The sequence below is a fragment of the Panthera uncia genome, chromosome F1 (genome assembly GCF_023721935.1).
Source record: "Panthera uncia isolate 11264 chromosome F1, Puncia_PCG_1.0, whole genome shotgun sequence".
In the NCBI taxonomy this organism is placed as follows: Eukaryota; Metazoa; Chordata; class Mammalia; order Carnivora; family Felidae; genus Panthera; species Panthera uncia.
In genome coordinates this window covers 36,402,528-36,421,521 of record NC_064813.1, presented here as the reverse complement: position 1 = coordinate 36,421,521, position 18,994 = coordinate 36,402,528, and positions in this window count along the sequence as shown.

Below are 18,994 nucleotides of genomic sequence, written 5' to 3'. Positions count from 1 at the left end.
TGTGCTCTGTTTTGCCACAAAGGACAGGGCATCTTTAAAAATGTATGAGCATGTGGGACACTTGGTTGGCTCAGTTGAGCATCTGACTTAGGCTCAGGTCATGATCTCATGGTTTGTAAGTTCATGCCCCACATCGGGCTCTGTGCTGACAGTTCAGAGCTTGAAGGCTGCTTCAGATTCTGTGTCTCCCTCTTTCCCTGCCTCTCCACTCTGCTTGCATTCTCCCTCCAAAAAATAAATACAAATATTTAAAACATAAAAATAAATGCAAATAAGAATGTATGAGCATAGTTTTTGAAACTTAAATTTTCTTATACAATTTCTGCAGTTTAATTAATTTCAAAAATATAAATTGCAAATTTATTGTGCACCAATATCTCATGGACATCAAAGATGACAGGAACTTGATGGATGAATTTCAACAAAAGATTTTGTTTAGTTAGTGGATGAAATTTAGCACCATAATTTAAAACTCACAGTTAATAATGCATTCCTTTTGTATTTATATATCAATATGACATATTTTTCAATTATGACAACCATTATAACCAAGGATCAGAGTTGCTTTATCATAAATTTTTATAATAATAAATTATTTCCATATTTTTCATGTATGAAAATATTCTTACATGTATTTTTGTGAAAACAAAACAATTTAGACATTTTCTTTTACATGTTAAAACATTTCGGGGAAATTAAAATGTGTTGAATCATTCATAAATAAAATAAAATATAGCTTATTATATTTTTGATCTTTACCTCATCCACTCATTTTTTTAAATTTTGAGGATATTTTGCTATAACAGAGTACATTGGAAATTCATATAATTTTTAAATAAGTAATATTCAGAAATCAGAGATAAATGTTTAAAATTTCTATATTTCATAGCTTTGTATTAAAATATATATTTAGCATCTGCACAAATTATCTATAAGAGATATTTAGGAGACATTCCAAAATGAGCTGGGGATTTACTCTAAACTCTAAGTTTTGTTATTTTTTTTCCACTCTGAGTTTATTATTTTTGACAATTCTAGTTATCCCAGGTAAAACTGGTCTTTATCTTGGAGGAGTATGCAGTCTCCTGTTTTGGCAAAAGAAGAGTGTACTTTGGAGACCCAATTCAGAACTGTTCTTAAACTGCCTTTGCCTCAAAATTTAGAGGAACAAGGATAACTCTTCATCTTTGCATATCATACATAGTTCAGCAGTGCTGTATAATAGCTATTTTAATAATTTCTACTCCACATGAAACCTATTTCTTCTGACAACGATCCAAAAAAATTACTTGTAACTCTGAACTTGAAGATGATTGTCAGGTTCTTTTCTTCAAAAACTGGTTTTGTCATTTCTAATTTGGTAAAGGAGAGTGCAATCCATTCTTTTCTCTCCCTCATTTTGTTAATTGGCCTACTTTTAAAAAATCCATGCACTTGTAAAGAAATTGAATTAAAAAAAAAACAATGATTTTATTTTGTATTTAGGAATAAAGAGTTAACCAACAAATTCAGAAAATATTAGATAGAGCAAAGAATGGATAACTTAGGTCTCCTTAAAATTGCTTTGAATTCTTGGAGAGCTAAAAAGAAATAATGACTAGACTAGAAACTGCAAGAAATTAGGTAAAGGTTGGTAGTATGCATAAATGTGGCATTTTATTTTATTTTATTTTATTTTATTTTATTTTATAAGCTCTAGGCCCATTGTGGGGTTTGAACTCATGACACCAAGATCAAGAGGCACATGCTCTACTGACTGACCCAGCCATTCACCCATAAGTGTAAATTTTTATTAGTGGCAACTCAGTCTCAATAATTTAAAGTTAAAAGTTATCTTTAACTTAGGAATGATATAAACTAACAACTTTAGGACAAATGAAAAATACTTTTAATATTTTGACTAGGTCATATTTTATAGGCAAACTAAGTATAATTGAGGAAAATATTTTAGGAGTCTAAATATATTGTTGCATGCCATTCTTTTATGTAAAAATATGTGGTAGAAATGATATATGTATATATATGTGTGTATATATATATGTGTGTGTGTGTATGTATACACACATATATATATATATTTAAAAACAATACACATACTGATTTTTTTCAGCCTGGTTAAAGTAATTGAGTTTTCTAAAATAATGTTTTGGTGACTTATCAAGAAAACTCCCTAGAAAGTGAAAAGAGAAAAAAACATTTCAAATTGCTCACTAGGTTACATTACACTCACAGCAAATTATGCAAGTAAAATGGGCCATGGACCTGAGTGCTCAGATCTTGTGGGGGAACATTGTGGCTTCTTAGGGTTTCACTTGACTATGGACCTTTATAATATGCTATATTTGAAATATGAGTGTAGTGATAAAGTGTCACCAGCTTTGTGGTTACCAAAACCACCCTGAGAAATACAAAAAAGAATAGGAGGGAAAGAATAAAGAAAGTAAGGGCCCAAATGAACAATTTTAACATAGTAAAAATCCCATTTTTGTGCTTTTTCTGAGATCATAAACCCCTTTGCCAGGATCATCTAAGTTCTTTCCCTCAGGCTAATTCTTACTCATTTTTAAAGGAATATTTGGAAATCTAGCATCTTAATTGAAGCACTGGTTCCCAGCACCTCTTCACCATCCATCTGAAAAACTTATCATTGAAAGCTCAGCTCATTTGCTGCCTCTTTTGTGAAAACATCCGTGATGAATTCAGAATATTTAATGCAATGCTATTTCACTGATTATCATCAATATTTGTTAAATCCTGTCTTGTCTGTTGGAATATGAGCTCTACACGGTAAGGCACACACTTTATTCATCCCCATATACCCAATGCTTACAATAGACCAGCTTAACATTGTCTGACAAATCCAAGGATAGAAAGAAGGAAGAGAGGGAGGGAGGGAGGGAAGGAGGGATGATGGAAGGAAGGAAGAAAGAAAGATTAAATACATGGATAAATGAATGAAGAATGGTTTTTGGAGGAGGTATCGGGTATGTCACAAGTTATTAGAGTTATAGGAGGAGTATAGCATATTTCTTATTTAATATCCTCTGTTAGGCCAGCGTTAGACTCAGCCCTGAGCAATGGATCCAGTGAAAACCCAAGAGTTTGAAGTTAGAGCCAAATGTAGTAGGTAGCAATAAAAAGTTAGTACTAAATCAAAGCTAGGCAGATCATTAAAACAGAGCTGTCAATTAAAAAAGCCTAAGTAAAAAGTCAGAATTCAAATCAAAAGCAAAAGACTAGAAACAAGGAACACTAGATGAAAGAAGAAGAGAAGCAGAACCAAGAGAAATCCCAAAGGCCAAGAAAGTAATTATTACAATTCCTTGTGTACTAGTAATGACCTTCACATTCCATAGTGACTAAGAGTCAGATCCTGCATAGGCTGCTTGAATTCAGCAGAATTCTGTTGCTTACCAGATCCCTTGCTTTTAACATGACACTGTCCTTGTCGTAATTAGAAATGGTAATAATACCTATCCATAGGTTTGGTGTGAGAACTAAATACAACATGTCTGTAAAGCATTTAGTGTAGTTCCTAACACATAATCAGTAATAAATGTTAGCTATTGTTATTAGGAGGTTTTAATTAGAGTTGGACAGATATGTTAGGGTAGATTTTTTTTAAGGTGTGGGGGTGCACCTGGATGGTTCAGTCGGTTAGGTGACAGACTCTTGATTTCGGTTCAGGTCATGATCTCATGGTTTGTGAGTTTGAGCCCCACGTCCAGCTCTGTGCCGTGTGGAGCCTGCTTGGGATTCTTTCTCTCTCCTTCTCTCTCTGCCCCTCACTTACTCTTGCTTTCTCTGTCTCTCTCTCAACAATAAAAATAAATAAAATTTTTTTGAAAAGGTGGAGAGAGTTGGTCCTGGATAGAGTGACAGTATTTATCAATTTGTTTAGACCAAGCCTGATTTAGGTATGTTGTCTTGGTATCTTATATGGCTAGTATGTTCTTTCACTATTATAGAAACTTTAAAAAATAAAATGTGTTAGAATATCTTTTGGATGTCAAGATAGGGAATAATTTTCTGAAACATGAAATAAGAGATACAAATTACGAATAAGTTAAATCAGACTGTCAAAATTTAAAATTTCTGAAAAAAAGACAAAAAAAAATCGCACTAGTAATCAAGAAAATGTAGATAAAATACAATGATGGCTTCACTTCTATAATAACACAAAGATAGCTGTAAAGCAAACCTCCCATAGGGACCAAGAGAAGCTGAACAAACTGCAAAGGATTTAAATCAGACAGATATATTCTTTGATTACATTGCCAGACTAGAAGCCAATAGCAAAAAGATCACTAGAAAATACCTAACTGTTTAGAAATTAAATGATGTATTTCTAAATGACACATTCATCAAATCATTAAATAAAATGTAAAGGATATCTATAAGAATTAAAATATGGCATACAAAAGCATTGGGAAGTAGCTAAAGCCATGCTTAGAGGAAAATTTATAGCATTGATGAATATATTAGAAAAGAAGAAAGGCTGAAAATTAGTGAATAATTTTCATTGATCTAAGTATTCATTTTAAGACACTTGAAAAAAAGAGAAAACTAAAACTAGAGCAAGTGGAAAAAAGGAAACATAAAAACAGAAAGAAATGAAAGGGAAGATGTTTATTAGAGCAAATTAACAAATCCAAGTGTTGTCTCTTTGAAAAGACTTATAAAGGTGGTCTGTCTGGGTGATTCTGTCCGTGGTTAAGGGTCTGACTCCACTCTTGGTTTTGGCTCAGATCATGATCTCATGGTTTCTGAGTTCAAGTACCTGCTTGGGTTCCTCTCTCTCCTTCTCTCTGCCCCTCCCCTGCTCACGGGTTCTCTCTCTCAAAATAAATAAATAAACTTAAAAAAAATATATTGATAAATCCACACCCACCGACAATTTTTTCAAAAGTAAAGATATGTAATACCAGGAATAAAAAAGAAGTCATCACTACAGATAGGCATTTATATTCAAAGACCAAAGTAATTTATCACATTAATGTAATAAAAGGAAACAAGATATGGTATTTTCAATAGATACAGAAAAGGTATTTGATAAAATTCAACATTTATTCAGAACTACATTTACTAAACTGGAAATACTAGGAATTTCACTAATCTGAAATTAAACGCACACACACACACACACACACACACACACACACACAGGGGCGCCTGGGTGGCTCAGGCGGTTAAGCATCTGACTTTGGCTCAGGTCATGATCTCACAGTTTGTGAGTTTGAGCATACTTTGGGTGAGCCCCACTTCTCTCACTGTCCCACTCTCTGCCCCTCACTCAGTTGTGCCCTCCCCCTCTGTCTCAAAAAAATTAATTAATTAAAATATATTTAAAAAATAAAAAAACACACAGTAACTATTCCATTTCATGGAGAGATATTAAAAACTTTTCTCCTTGGATCTCAAATGAGACAAGGATGTTATATCATTTTCCCAAATGAAAGCAGAAAAATCTGAATCACATCAGTGTTAAAAATCCATGCAAATCTTATGCATCTGAACCTGTTTTCTCCCCAGAGTTCTAGAGGAGGCAAGGAGAGGAGGATAAAAAGGGCAGAAGGTAATTAGATCTCTCAGCCTTTTTTCCTTCCTCCCTCCCTTCCTCCCTCCCTTCCTTCCTTCCTTCCTTCCCTCCTTCCTTCCTTTCTCTTTCTTTCTTTCTTTCTTTCTTTCTTTCTTTCTTTCTTTCTCCTTTCTTCCTTCCTTCCTTCCTTCCTTCCTTCCTTCTTTCCTTCCTTCCTCCCTTCTTTCTTCTTCTTCTTCTTCTTCTTCTTCTTCTTCATATGAAAAGCCACTTAAAAGACAGAAAAATGGGGCCTCCTGGGTGGCTCAGTCAGTGTCCAACTTCAGCTCAGGTCATAATCTCATGGCTCCTGGTTCGAACCCCGCCCGTGTCGGGCTCTGTGCTGACAGCTCAGAGCCTGGAGCCTGCTGTGGATTCTGTGTTTCCCTCTCTCTGCCCCTCCCCCGCTCACGCTCTGTCTGTCTCTCTCAAAAATAAATAAACATTAATTTTTTTTTTAAAAAAGACAGAAAAATGTAAGTAGTCCCAGAGGCTAGTATTAACATGTAGATGTTGATGGTTTACAGGAAAGAAGGAAAACATGGCAGAAAGCCAGACTACTCAAGTGATTTACAGAAGCACAGAGGGAAAGAAAGGCTGGGGCCTGGGAAATGAAACACATGAGAGACTGAGGGAGCAGGTTTTTGAATGTCCCTATGTTTTATGTTTTGTTTCTTTTTCACTATTTTATTATGGTGTAATAAGTACTCTTAAATCCTGGTACAAATTAGATTATTTACTTTCCCCTGAGTTGGAAATAGTTGTCTCTTTTTACTAGGAGAAGAAATTATCAAAACAAAGAAATGAAATGGCTTAAGATGATCCTAATTCATTTCAACCTGCCCCCAAAATAAAACCAACTATTTCTATCATCACCCTAAAAAAAGACAGTCAACCACACCCTAAATTTAATAGAAATAGTTGAACACAAACAATAATAACCCAAGGCAGTAGAAAAAGTCTAATAATGACAATTTATAAATTGATGTTTTCATTTATCGCGACACATATTACAATAATCATTAATAAAACTGCTCATTCCAACTAAATTTAATACTAGGACGTCAAGTGAGATGAACATATTACTCTCTGTTGTAGATCTTACAGGTTAGCACAAACAAATGGTTTCCCTTTACAGAACCTGTATTAAAAAAAAAAAATCACTCATACAAGCATACTCCACAGTGCACATTTTTACATGGATGTTGTAATTATGTTCACTTTCTATTTCTGTTAAAGTGGTTGAATATCTTTAAAAAGTAACATCAGAATTGTTAGACACACAAAATAGCCAGTCATACTGCATTTTGCATCCGACCACGTTGGCATGTTACAGACATAGCCAGAAATTCTTGGCAAAATCTAAGGTTCTTAGCTACAACAAGGGTTCGTAGTATAGACTTTGAAATTCTGGATTCAATCACAAATGGGCCATTAAAAGCTAACTTTATAAAAAATAAATAAATAAAACTACCAATCTGTTGGCTGAGTTTTGCCAGTACATCTAGAGCTGAACCTCACCAGTCCACTATACTCAAAACTGTAAACTACCTGTTATTAAATTGTTTTTCCTGTGCTAAGCACACAAAGATACATTGAAGTCAAGCAGGTAACAGCATTAGCTCCTGATTCATTCTCCAGACTTTATGGAGCCAAATTTTGTGTTGCTAATCAATACAGAGCCACACAGTTGTTTTTAAATGTCTTGCCACAGGAATTGGCTCGCAGCCACTGTAGCAGGGTGGTGTAAAGGAAGCTGATATTATAGAGGAAGGGAGTAAATGCTGTTTGCCTCCCTGGAGTCTGTTTATTTGTATATTTTGCTATCCAATCAGTATTTTAAAAGAAAGCTATAAATTTAGATCCCTTAAGTCAGAACTCTTGGAATATGGTTTTAATCTGGAGAGGACAATTCTAACATGCAATTCTTGCTTGAAATCTTGAATCTTCCCATGTGTTCATTCTAAGCCTAAAGGGGTAGAGACCCAAGTAGCAGTGTATTAAATTTTAAACATTTGGTTTACTAATTTTGATTTTTATCATATTCTATAATTTTGGAATTCCGTATACTCTTGCAACTTTCACGTGCTCAATGTCTCTAGCAGAGAGGGATCCAGTTTTTAGATATCCAAGGAAAAAAAAAGATAATTGAAAATAAGACAAATATCAAACGGAATTTAAGTTTGTAGTTTCTGAACTCTGCCTATAGAGCTCACTTTCTTGCCATATATTTTTTGTTTTATGTCCTCACAAGAATACTGTATTTCTGCTATTTTACAATGAGTCTTCAGCAAATAAATCAGAGGTTATTTAAATTTGTTTAATGATAGAAGAAAATTATCGAAAAGGTCATTATGAGTAGCAATAGAAGTTGAGCATTTATGTATGATTATTGCATTTGGAGATAATTGTCTACAGCAGAAAGCCAGATTTTTGAGAATTCTAGCCCCCATAAGTAATCTGCCATAAATAATAGAAGATTTCCTGCCTTTTTTCTGCTGTGTAAAATGGAAATCCCTTGGTAATTCAATCAAAATCTGCATTGATATTTCTCGTATTGCATTTTTTATCATTTTGCTATGACTCAGGCCTCTGAAAGTTTGACCAGGTGTATCTAGGAGTCAAGTAACAAGGAACTTTGTCTTCTCTAGTTACTTTTTCTCATTCTGGGCATATAAGCACTTATTATTTTTTACTCCCTAGGGAACATTATATCCTCCAAATATGCACAATAAATGTCATAGTTATCCACTAAAGGTACATTAGTTGTTCAGATGAAGAGAGGGTGGAATGTGGTTACATATCTGGGAGAATCAAGAAGAGTTTCTTTCAGTCTAAGTTGTAAAGTGTCCAAAATGCATGTTCGATGTTATAGATTCTGATAACTCTTAGAGCTAGGATATTGCCCAACAATATATTTTGCTTAATTGAGTTGGCATTTCTCATCTCATTTACTGATATACACAAATAACAACATTGTCAGGTTCTGCCTTCAACCCACAACTGGGAAAGGCTGTGTGGTACAGCATGTTGTTTCTCCAGTTGGTTTATACCTACTTTTGCTGACATTGATGGGATGCAAGAAGGTCTGGAAAGTCATAGGATGAATATGGGTACTTTCTGAAGTAGCAGTTTTACTTGAGGGGGAAGGAGAGAAAGAGTCAAACCATGTAAAGTAAATTGGTACGTTATTTTAAGAAAACAATATTGAAACAAACATACAATGGGGTAATACACTAAATTTGCACAAACGTTAAGATAAGAGAATTATGTAATATTTCAAAAAATGTAATGTTTCGGTGAGACATGTTCAGTTACCGCATCTCATATCATCCAGGGGTGATGTCTTTTAGAATTTTCTCTGCATTCTGCTTTTAGGACCACTTTGGTGAGGAAACATGAGAAGGATGGTAAAACAACAGTAACACTGAGCTTCTGTTTTTCTCCCTGCTGGTGGTGAAAACCTGGTCAAATCCTGCTCAAAGTACATATAAAATGACCAAAATAATATTACTAAATTCATATCACAACAATTTTTTAGAAGAATCAAATATGGCGGTGCCTGACTGGCTCAGTCAGTAGGGCATGTGACTCGATCTTGGGGTTTTAAGTTTGAGCCCCACATTAGGTTTAGATTACTTAAAAATAAAATCTTAAAAAAAAAGAATCAAATGTGATAATGCAGTTAAAGCTCTTGATGAATTAGAAAAGTAATTTTTTTTTGTTTATTTGTTCTTTTATTTAGCAGGCATTTACTGAAGATTTCCTATGTGACAAAACTCTACTAGGTATTGTTCTTAGGAGCCTAAGAGAAAAGAGACAAATAATCACTTCAGCACAGTGCATAGAAGTCAATGATTGATGTTTTCTCTGCGTTTAGTGACATTTGAGGGAAAACCTGATGGTAAAGGAGTAAGCCACCGAAGATAGCTGAGGAAATGGATTTCTGGGCAGAGGGGACACTCAAAGGCCCAGAATTAGGAGCGCGTTTCATTCATTAGAAGGACAGTATGTTTGAGGTGTCCTTTGAAAGTGCTTTGAGGAATCAACTCAGATGTATGTTTTTCTCCAGCTGTATTTCATGTGGAATTGAAAGGTAGTTCAATTTTTTGAGATTTAAGCCTTTACCAGGTGATTAAAAAGAAAGGGAGTTGAATGTATAAGCAAAGAAGTGATTTTATGGAGGGATCAGTAAATTCAAAGGAGACATGGTTGAAATTACTGAGATAGAAAACGTGGTAAGGTCAATGCACGGATGGGTCTGCATGAGGATGGAGAATTGGCTGAGTGATACATTAAAACACACTGAACAAAAGGATAAAAAACACATAAAACTCAAGGGGGAAAATCAGGTGACAAAGCAACATGTAGAGTATCATCCCAGTTTTGTAAAACTAAATACTTGGAAAACAACAGAATGTTCATGATGGTTATTGCAGGATGATAGAATTATGAGCCAATTTTATTTTATTTTCTTTGTCTTTTATATTTGCCAAATTTTCTTCCTTGAATATATATTGCTTTTGCAGTTGAGAGAAAATTAAAAACAGATGTGGTAGCCCAGAAATATGGGAGTAAAACCAAACAGGTAATTAAAGACAATCATTCCCAGGCCTGAAGAAATGGAGAGTGACATTGGGTACCATAGAAGCATCGCAAACTGATTCTGAGACGGATAGGCATGCCACATTTACTGTGCTTCCTTCACATCTCTGCTCTGCATACATCCTCCCCTTCCTCACCCAGAAACACACATCAAAACTCACACACGCACACACAGTGAGAAACTCACACGCCACACACACACGTACTTCTGCACTTCCTTCTTCTGAAGAAGACAGGAAGCCCTAAATACCATTTACATAGGAAACCACACCCAATGCATCTCTGAACATTTCTGCACGGCTGTGGATAGTTTTGACTATTTCCTTTGGCATCACACAGTAGGCTTTGGCACAGATTAGTGTATTGGGAAGACTAATTTAAGTCAAGAAAATTCCCTATTGAATTATTCCAGTTTCCCTCTTCCACCTCTGTCTGTCCACTTTCACCTTTGCTTCCAATAAAACACATTACTGTGGCACCTGGATGCCTAAGTCAGTTGAGCGTCCTACTCTTGATTTCCACTCAGGTCCTGATCTAAGAGTTTGTGGGATCAAGCCCCACATTGGGCTCTGCACTGACAATTTGGAGCCTACTTGGGATTCTCTCTCTCCCTTTCTTCCTGCCCCTCCCCCAACTCTCTCTCTCTTTTTCTCTCTCAAAATAAATACATAAACTTAAACACACACACACATACACACACACACACACACACAAATACATTTCTAGACATAAATGTATTCCCAGTCCAGTCCTGGAGATGTGGTGTGGCATAAAGACAACAGATGACCCTCAACCTCTAACCATCCCTGTTACTTACAATTCCAGTTCCATGTCCACCACAATATAGCACATGAGAGTAGCTATTTACAATTTTTATTTTACATTCAGTTCAAATAAATAAGAAGAGGTACAAATTAGGTATAGATTACTCAATCTTTGTTAACTTTTTTTTATAGCCTTCCCCTCCTCTAATCCTAGTTCTTGAATCTCTATTGCTTTTTGGCTAGTATATTCCACTCATCCAAGGGCTAAGTCTTTATCTTTAGTCCCACGTTGGTCCTTGGAAAAGCAAATTGTTTTGTTTAATCTGTAGATCCCAATTTCTGTTTCAGTTTGGGCAGGATGTATCTTATACTCAACTGGATGGCGTCTCCTAGTTTTGCTGCACACAGGATTTTCTAACACAACTTTGGGTTTGCTTTCTAAACTCTTCAGATTCAATTCTGTGGTAACTTGCATTACTTATTCTGGAAAATGCAATACACATGATTTTTTAAAAGGACTTTAGATCTTAAGGGAAACTAAGATAGTGTGCACATGGATTCCTCTTAGCTGAACAGTCATCAGCATAAACAGGAATGATCCTGACCTTGACTCAGACAGACCTGTGTTTAAATTCCTCTAGTGCTATTTTTTTTAACAATATGACCTTTACACAATTACTTAACTTATTTGAACACTAATTTTCTTAACTAAAAATGGTTAGTTTTTAATTACCTAGACAGTCGTTTTGACTGTAATTACCTAAGACAGTCGTTTTGAAGTTTGGGAGCTAACGTACACAACGTTTCTAGTAGAGTGACTGGCAATAATATGCAGTAGTTGACTTCCTTCCCTCTGTGCCTTCCATTTGAGAGTATCTTTCCATCTGTCAGATGTCAGCTGTAATGTTAGCATATCTTTAACCTAATGTTAACCCCAAGCACAAAGACATTTTTTAAGACCAAAGACTTCTGAGAGAGAAACATTATCCTGCCTAAAAATTCAGATGAGAATTGTCAAAGGATGGTCTAACATTGCAATTACACCAAAATTTCTTAGTAATAATCTAAAGCCAACTTGAGGAAAGATTGAGTTCAAACACTCATTTGGTCTTAAAATCAACCTGATTTTCTTGAATAAGAGAGAACCTCCTCAGGGGTCCTGGGTGGCTCAGTCGGTTGAGCGTCCCACTCTTGGTTTTGGCTCAGGTCTTGATCTTACAGTTTGTGAGTTGGAGCCCTGCAATGGGCTCTGTGCTGACAGTGGGGAGCCTGCTTCGGATTCTCTCTCTCTCTCCATCTTTCTCTACCCCTTCCCTGCTCATTCTCTCTCCCTCTCAAAATAGATAAATAAACTTGAAGGAAAGAAAGAAAGAAAGAAAGAAAGAAAGAAAGAAAAGAGGAAGGAGGGAGGGAGGAAGAACCTCCCTGGGTCATTTGCAAGCCCAGACCAGCTGAGACTCCTAGGATCATTCTCCCAGCCTGGGTCTGAATCTGAATCTGAATCAGGAGGAGGAGGAGGAGGAGGAGGAGGAGGAGGAGGAGGGAAAGAAAAAGAAAGAAAGAAGGAAAGACAGAAAGAAGGAAAGAAAGAAAGAAGAAAGAAAGAAAGAAAGAAAGAAAGAAAGAGGGAAGGAGGAAGAAAGGAAAGAAGGAAGGAAGGAAGGAAGGAAGGGAGGAAGGAAGGAAGAAAATGAAACAAGAATTAGTTGAATTCTTGGAGGAGAGACCAAAAGAAAAATCTGTTAATACTCACCTTGTGGCATGCTGTAGTTCTGTATTACACATCCAATGAAACCACTAAATTGTAGACACAAATCTCTCCAATAAAATTAATTTTTCTATTAAATTTAGACTTCAATAGTCTTTCAAAGTTATCGAACAAAATTTTCTAATTGAGCTAAAGCACTAGAATCTGTTTTTGATCACATATTTTTTTTAATTTTTTTTTTAAGTTTAATGTTTATTTTTTTGTGAAAGAGAGAGAGACAGAGCATGAACGGGAGAGGAGCAGAGAGAGAGAGGGAGACACAGAATCTGAAGCAGACTCCAGGCTTCAAGCTGTCAGCACACAGCCCAACGCAGGGCTGGAACTCATAAACCACAAGATCATGACGTTGTGAAGGTCATGAGCTGAAGTCCAAGGCTTAACTGACTGAGCCATCCAGGTGCTGTGATTATATATTTTTCAATGTTAACTCTCTCTCGCTCCTCCATGTTATTTTTTTTTTCTCCAGCTCTTCTTTTTCCTAAATTAAGAAAGTAAAACCTCTGTCAGAGAAAATAATCTCAGAAATAGCACACCAGATAGACTCATATGAATAAGAAATCAAAGAGGGATATAAAAAGAAACTAAGAATACAATAATCCTGCCTTTGGATCTGCTGCTCTGACTTGCTGGTTTCGAGGACTCCTCGGTTTCTTTCAGAGCTTAGTTTTTGGATTTGGGCATACTGAATTTTCCAGATTGAGTGATGAGGGGTATCATGGGCTTCGGTTTGTCTCCCTGTTCCTATTGAGATCACAGTAGAGAGAAGAGAAACACAATGAAGGTAAAAAGAAATTAAAGTCCATTCTGGCAACAGGCCCAGAAGTTGCAAAGGACCTAGGTGTGTGAACGCAAAACCACTGATGCATGAACTGCAATCAGGAAATCTGCTTTCTTCTGATTAAATATTTAGCTTTCCTTAATAAAGCTAAATTCTAAAAAGCAATAGATTGCAGAAAGGGCTAAGGTATATTTTTTCGGCCAATCCTAATGCTAGTAATTTCAGGCAGAACAGTCTGGAAACTCTTTCGAGTCAGCTGAGCTTTCCTGAACACTGGAAGCTCGAGGCCAACGGGGAGAGTTCTAAAGCATGGACCCAAATCCCTAAGTCAGTCTTGAGACTACACTGTTTTTATGAATGCTTCAGCTTGTAGACTGGTAGACAGGATCATCTGCATTTCCAATACTCTACATTAGATAGGTGTTTACTGGTCCATAGCAGCAGCCCTGGGAATTGGCTTCCAGAAATGGGAGACAGAGCATCATTCATAGGCTAGTAATCTTACTTAAAACTATACAGTCTTATATTGACAACGATCCTGTTCACTGTTACATTCTTAACATCTAGAATAGTGCTTATCGTGTAGTCGTAGATAGTTGTCAAATGAATGAATGAATGTAGTGCTTGCATTGTGATAGACCCCTAGCTTTACTTTTTGTACATCATTGCATTAAATTTACAACCTTAATGCCCTGCAGGGCATTATTACTGTTCCTATTTTACAAACAAGAAGATGAACTTCAGAAATGTTAGGCAACTTGCCCAAGCTAGACACAGCTGTCTGATTCTAAAACTCCTATAGCAATGCACCACCATCCCATCTCACCTTCAGTCTTACAATCAAGAATAATTGATGAACCATTTGATACTGGCCCTTATGTAAACAAAATAATTACCTTAAATTATTCTAAAGTATCCTTTCAAGAAAGTCAAATTTTCCTATGTTTATTCATGCATTGAGGCAACAAGTATGTGTTAAATACCTACTGCTATATGGCAAAGACATTGCCAGGTTCTGAGGTGGTATAGACAACGAAGCCTTGAGTCCCTGTCCTTGAAGATCTGAAGATATCCGCACATAAGTTGAAAGTCTTGATGCAGAGAGCTGAGCACCATTTTTAAGAGGTGCATAAGGTATTGCCAGCATGCAGAAGAAGGAGATCTATATCCCCCTTCCTTAAAAATATCCCCCCAAAATGACATCAATTAAAGCAGCACAAGGCTGAAAGTACTCTGGTAGATTCTCAGGCAGAGATTTGATTGAGATTATCACATGATAATGCCTGTATCTGTGTGTTACCCTTAATGCCCCAGTCTCATCGGTCATTTCCAATTTTGGTAAATTGTCACTTATCCTTCTTCCAGTTTGAAAACTCTGTGTTATTTTTTTAAGGGTTAAAAACTCTGTGGTAAAATACTCGGTTCTCAGATACTTCGTTTTCTAATCTTTTGATCATGTTTGCTGTTCTCTCTATATCCGTCACATTCATTTTAAATTATGGAGCCAAAACTTAAAATCATTCCCCTAAAAAGCACTGGAGCAATAATACATATCACATAAAAGAGGAACTCTCCTACTATTCTACTCTTGTTTATATATCCCAGGGTTATGTGGATAGATTTCTATTTGTGAAAGCAATTCTTGAATAACATATCATATTCTTGATATCCTATCGAGTCCCTTAAACTACACCAAGCACAATTTTCCTATTTCCTCTTTTCCTTTTTAATCACACTTCTCCAATCCCACCACAACTTTTGGATTTTCCCTGTCTTTAGAAGTGTTCACATGTTGTGGGTTTTAGGTTCACCTCTAAGCAAATTAAAAGTAGGTTAAGAGACGAAACTAGCTAAAGCAATCACACAAATAATCTGAAGATTCTAATTAAACAAGTCACTAATTCCAGTGTAATTTCTTCTTATTTACAGTAAACAACCAAAAACATTTGTTTGTTTATACTAAAATATCCGCCCTACTTGATGGACCTTCCATTGTGTGTTTCCCATCACGATAGTCACAAAGCAAGAATGCGTTATGGGAGCTCACAGTTTTAAAAGACTGGGAAACTATTTTGAAAAATGATTAAATTATGATTATTCCAACTGTCAGTAAAACACTTGAAATGTTTTTCATAGCTATAATAGTTAGCAGAAAATACAGAAATGCATCCCCATTCAACTCTTTCCTTAGGATTCATGTCTAATTTGTAATGTAGTTCACTGAAATGCTAACAAAAAAGAAGATGGAGACAAAGACAAAAAGGAAAATTAAAGAAGAAAAAGAGAGAGAGAATGAGAGAGGGAGAGAAAACCAGAAATAAAACTATGATAAAAGCACTTTGTATTATTTAATGCTTCTGTCACATCCTGTGCTGCACATACAAATACACATTTATTTTAGGTGACAAAGTTAACAGTATGTGATGTGTGATGATAGATGTGTGATGTGATGATAGATGATAGATAGATATATAGGTACATAGAAAGATAGATAGATGCCTAAATTATCTATATCCCAGATATTCTTCCAAAGACTTTTCAGATATCTAGTCATTTCATCTTCATAACTCAATCACTTTACTGTTGAAGAATTGGAGGTACAGAGAAGTTAACTAACTTCCCCAAGGATACACAGCAAATAAATGGCACAATTAGGCTCAAGAGCAGCACTGCCCAATACAAATAAATTATGAGCCACCTATGTAGTTTTAAACTCTCTAGCAGTCACATTCAAAGAAGTAAAAAAGAATGGATGAAATTAGTTTTTATGCATTTTATTTCACTTGGCCCATTCAAGATACTATTTCGACACGCAATTGATAAAAAATGAGATATTTACATTCTTTGATGCATATCAAATTTTCAAAATCCAGTATGTAGCTACATTTGTAGCATATCTCATTTGGGGGTAGAGTCACACTTTAAGATCTCAATAGGCAGGTATGACAAGTAGCTGGCATCTTGCACAAGGAAGTTCTAGAGTCTGGACATTTTTTCACGCATGCTGTTGGCCAGTGTCAGTTTCATTTTGGGTGTGTATATCCAACGTACATAAATATACAGCAGTTCTAAACAGTAATGCAAGTATTTTATGTCTACTTTGACTTGAAAGGTACACAGTGGCCACACACTGAGAATTGAATGTTGCGTACATTTGAAGAGAATGGGAACCCGTTTCATGCAGATGAGCTCAGCCGCTCACGTTTCATCACGTGCCTCAGTTCCGCGCTGCAACGTGAGGCCGCCTTCTTTCTCCTTTTCCCACCATGATCCGTTTCCTTCTGCGTGGGTGTACAGCTTCTGCTCCACGTGGTTCTTCCAACCACCCCTCTTTCTCTGAGCTCTTCTTGGGTTTCAGTTGGTTCTTGTCGGCTCCCTAATAGCTTTGAACTCTCCCGTGGTAATACCCTCTTATGTCTACCGCAGTCAGGAGCTTCTTTGGCCAAGGGGAGATGACATCTTTGGAGCCAGAGTCTCAGAGCTGAGAGTGTCCCAGAATACAGAAAGAGTGCATGGGGACAGAACCTGTCCGGGTGAAAAAAGTGCACTAGGCAGCTCTTTCTCTAGGTTTGGTACTTGGCCCTTTCTCTTTGATACTCCCTTTTGTTGAGGTTTCTGACATTCTCCGGGGTCCCTCGTGAGTGGCTCCATGGGGGTTTCTTCTTTTCCTCTCATGTACCTACAAAGGGGAAACAAGGCTAAAGGAACATTTGGGACAGTCCTAGAAGATTAAAATAAAAGGTCATAAAAGTGCAGCCTCGGGGAAGGTGAAAGGAAAGAGGAACACCCTCCCGCCTCCACATCTCTCTGACAGAAGCTTCTAGTGAGGGAGGTTATGGGCAGATGGTGTGCAAATCAGTGTTGGTTCTCTATAAGACAAGCTGGGAAACACCCTCTTCTCTCCGATCTTATGATGTCCTAAGTCTCCCAGGAGCAATTTTTACCCCAGCCAAGGACTTGGGGACACCAAGGACAGCCTCGTCAATACTTTAACAATGGTTCAACATGAGGTGTCTCAATCCCACTTTACCTCAAAGTACTAGTGTGGAGGCTACTCATTTTCAGACTCCATCTCAAGCTTTTACCTGCAGCTTTCTTCATTTTGGTGAGGGTGGTGAAAGGTAGAGAAGACAACTACAGTGGCTGTTGATGGTGAAAGCTTACAAAATGTTTGGATATACTGCCCTCCTCCAGCCACCTCCAAACAATCCGACTTACCTGTAGAATACTCAGGCTCTTCCAGGCAAATCCATGAGTATTTTTTAAATTCTTAAGTCTCTTAAGAGTAAGATAAAATGTTAAGGAGGAAGAATATTTTTTTTAACGTTTATTTATTTTTGAGGCAGAGAGAGACAGAGCATGAACGGGGGAGGGTGAGAGAGAGGGAGACACAGAATCTGAAACAGGCTCCGAGCTGTCAGCACAGAGCCCGACGCGGGGCTCGAACTCACAGACCGTGAGATCATGACCTGAGCCAAAGTCGGCCGCCCAACCGACTGAGCCACCCAGGCGCCCCTAAGGAGGGAGAATATTAAGAGTCACACTAAATGTCAAATCCTGGTCCTAACTTGACCTTTTAAGAGTCATATGAGTTGAGCAAATTACCTGAATTCCCTCATCTCAGTTTCTTTGTATGTAAAATGGACCAAATTATGCTGGTAAAGCCTGCCTCATGGCACCATTGCAAAATTCAAATGGGGTAAATATATATGAAAGTGCTGAGCAAAGTGTCAAGTATTAGCAGGACTGTGAAATTTGTGGAGATCAAGTCAAATAATTTGTATCACAAAAAGGCTGGATGATATATTGGCTTTCCATAACCTATAACTTCTAGGCTGATCTAAAATATCCCAAATTTTTAAAAATGCATTTTTATGCCGTTTATTTTCCTTTGCTGTAGAGCCATGTCTGAAAGACCAAGGGTGAAGGCTCAATGTAAGTCTACTACATTGACATAAAAACAAACAAACAAACAAAAAACTCTGAATGACTTGCTTTTCCATTATCTTGCTTAATGTTCATAAAACTAAGCAAATCTAATGGCATATGTTATGGTTACAGATTAATAGTACAACCGAGTAAAGCAAACATTCCAGGCCATCAGGAATACTTCCCAATTGTCCAACCTCCCATTCGCCATTAGGCATTTGAGAACTGCCTGAAAGCCAGAAAACTAGAATACCCAGGTACTTTTTTTTTTAATGTTTATTTTATTTATTTCGAGAGAAAGAGCAGGGGAGAGGCACAGAGAGAGGAAGACAGGGAATCCCAAGCAGCCCCGTGCTCTCAGTGCAGAGCCCGACACGGGGCTTGAACTCATGAACCGTGAGATCATGAGCTGAGCCAAAATCAAGTCAGATGCTTAACTGACTGAGCCACCCAGTACCCCTCCCCACCCCCCAGATACTTTTTCTTTTGGTTCTTTCTTTGGTACTAAGTCAGTGGTACTCAAACTTTAGGATGCATGGAATTACTATACATAGTTATGCAAATCTAAGTAA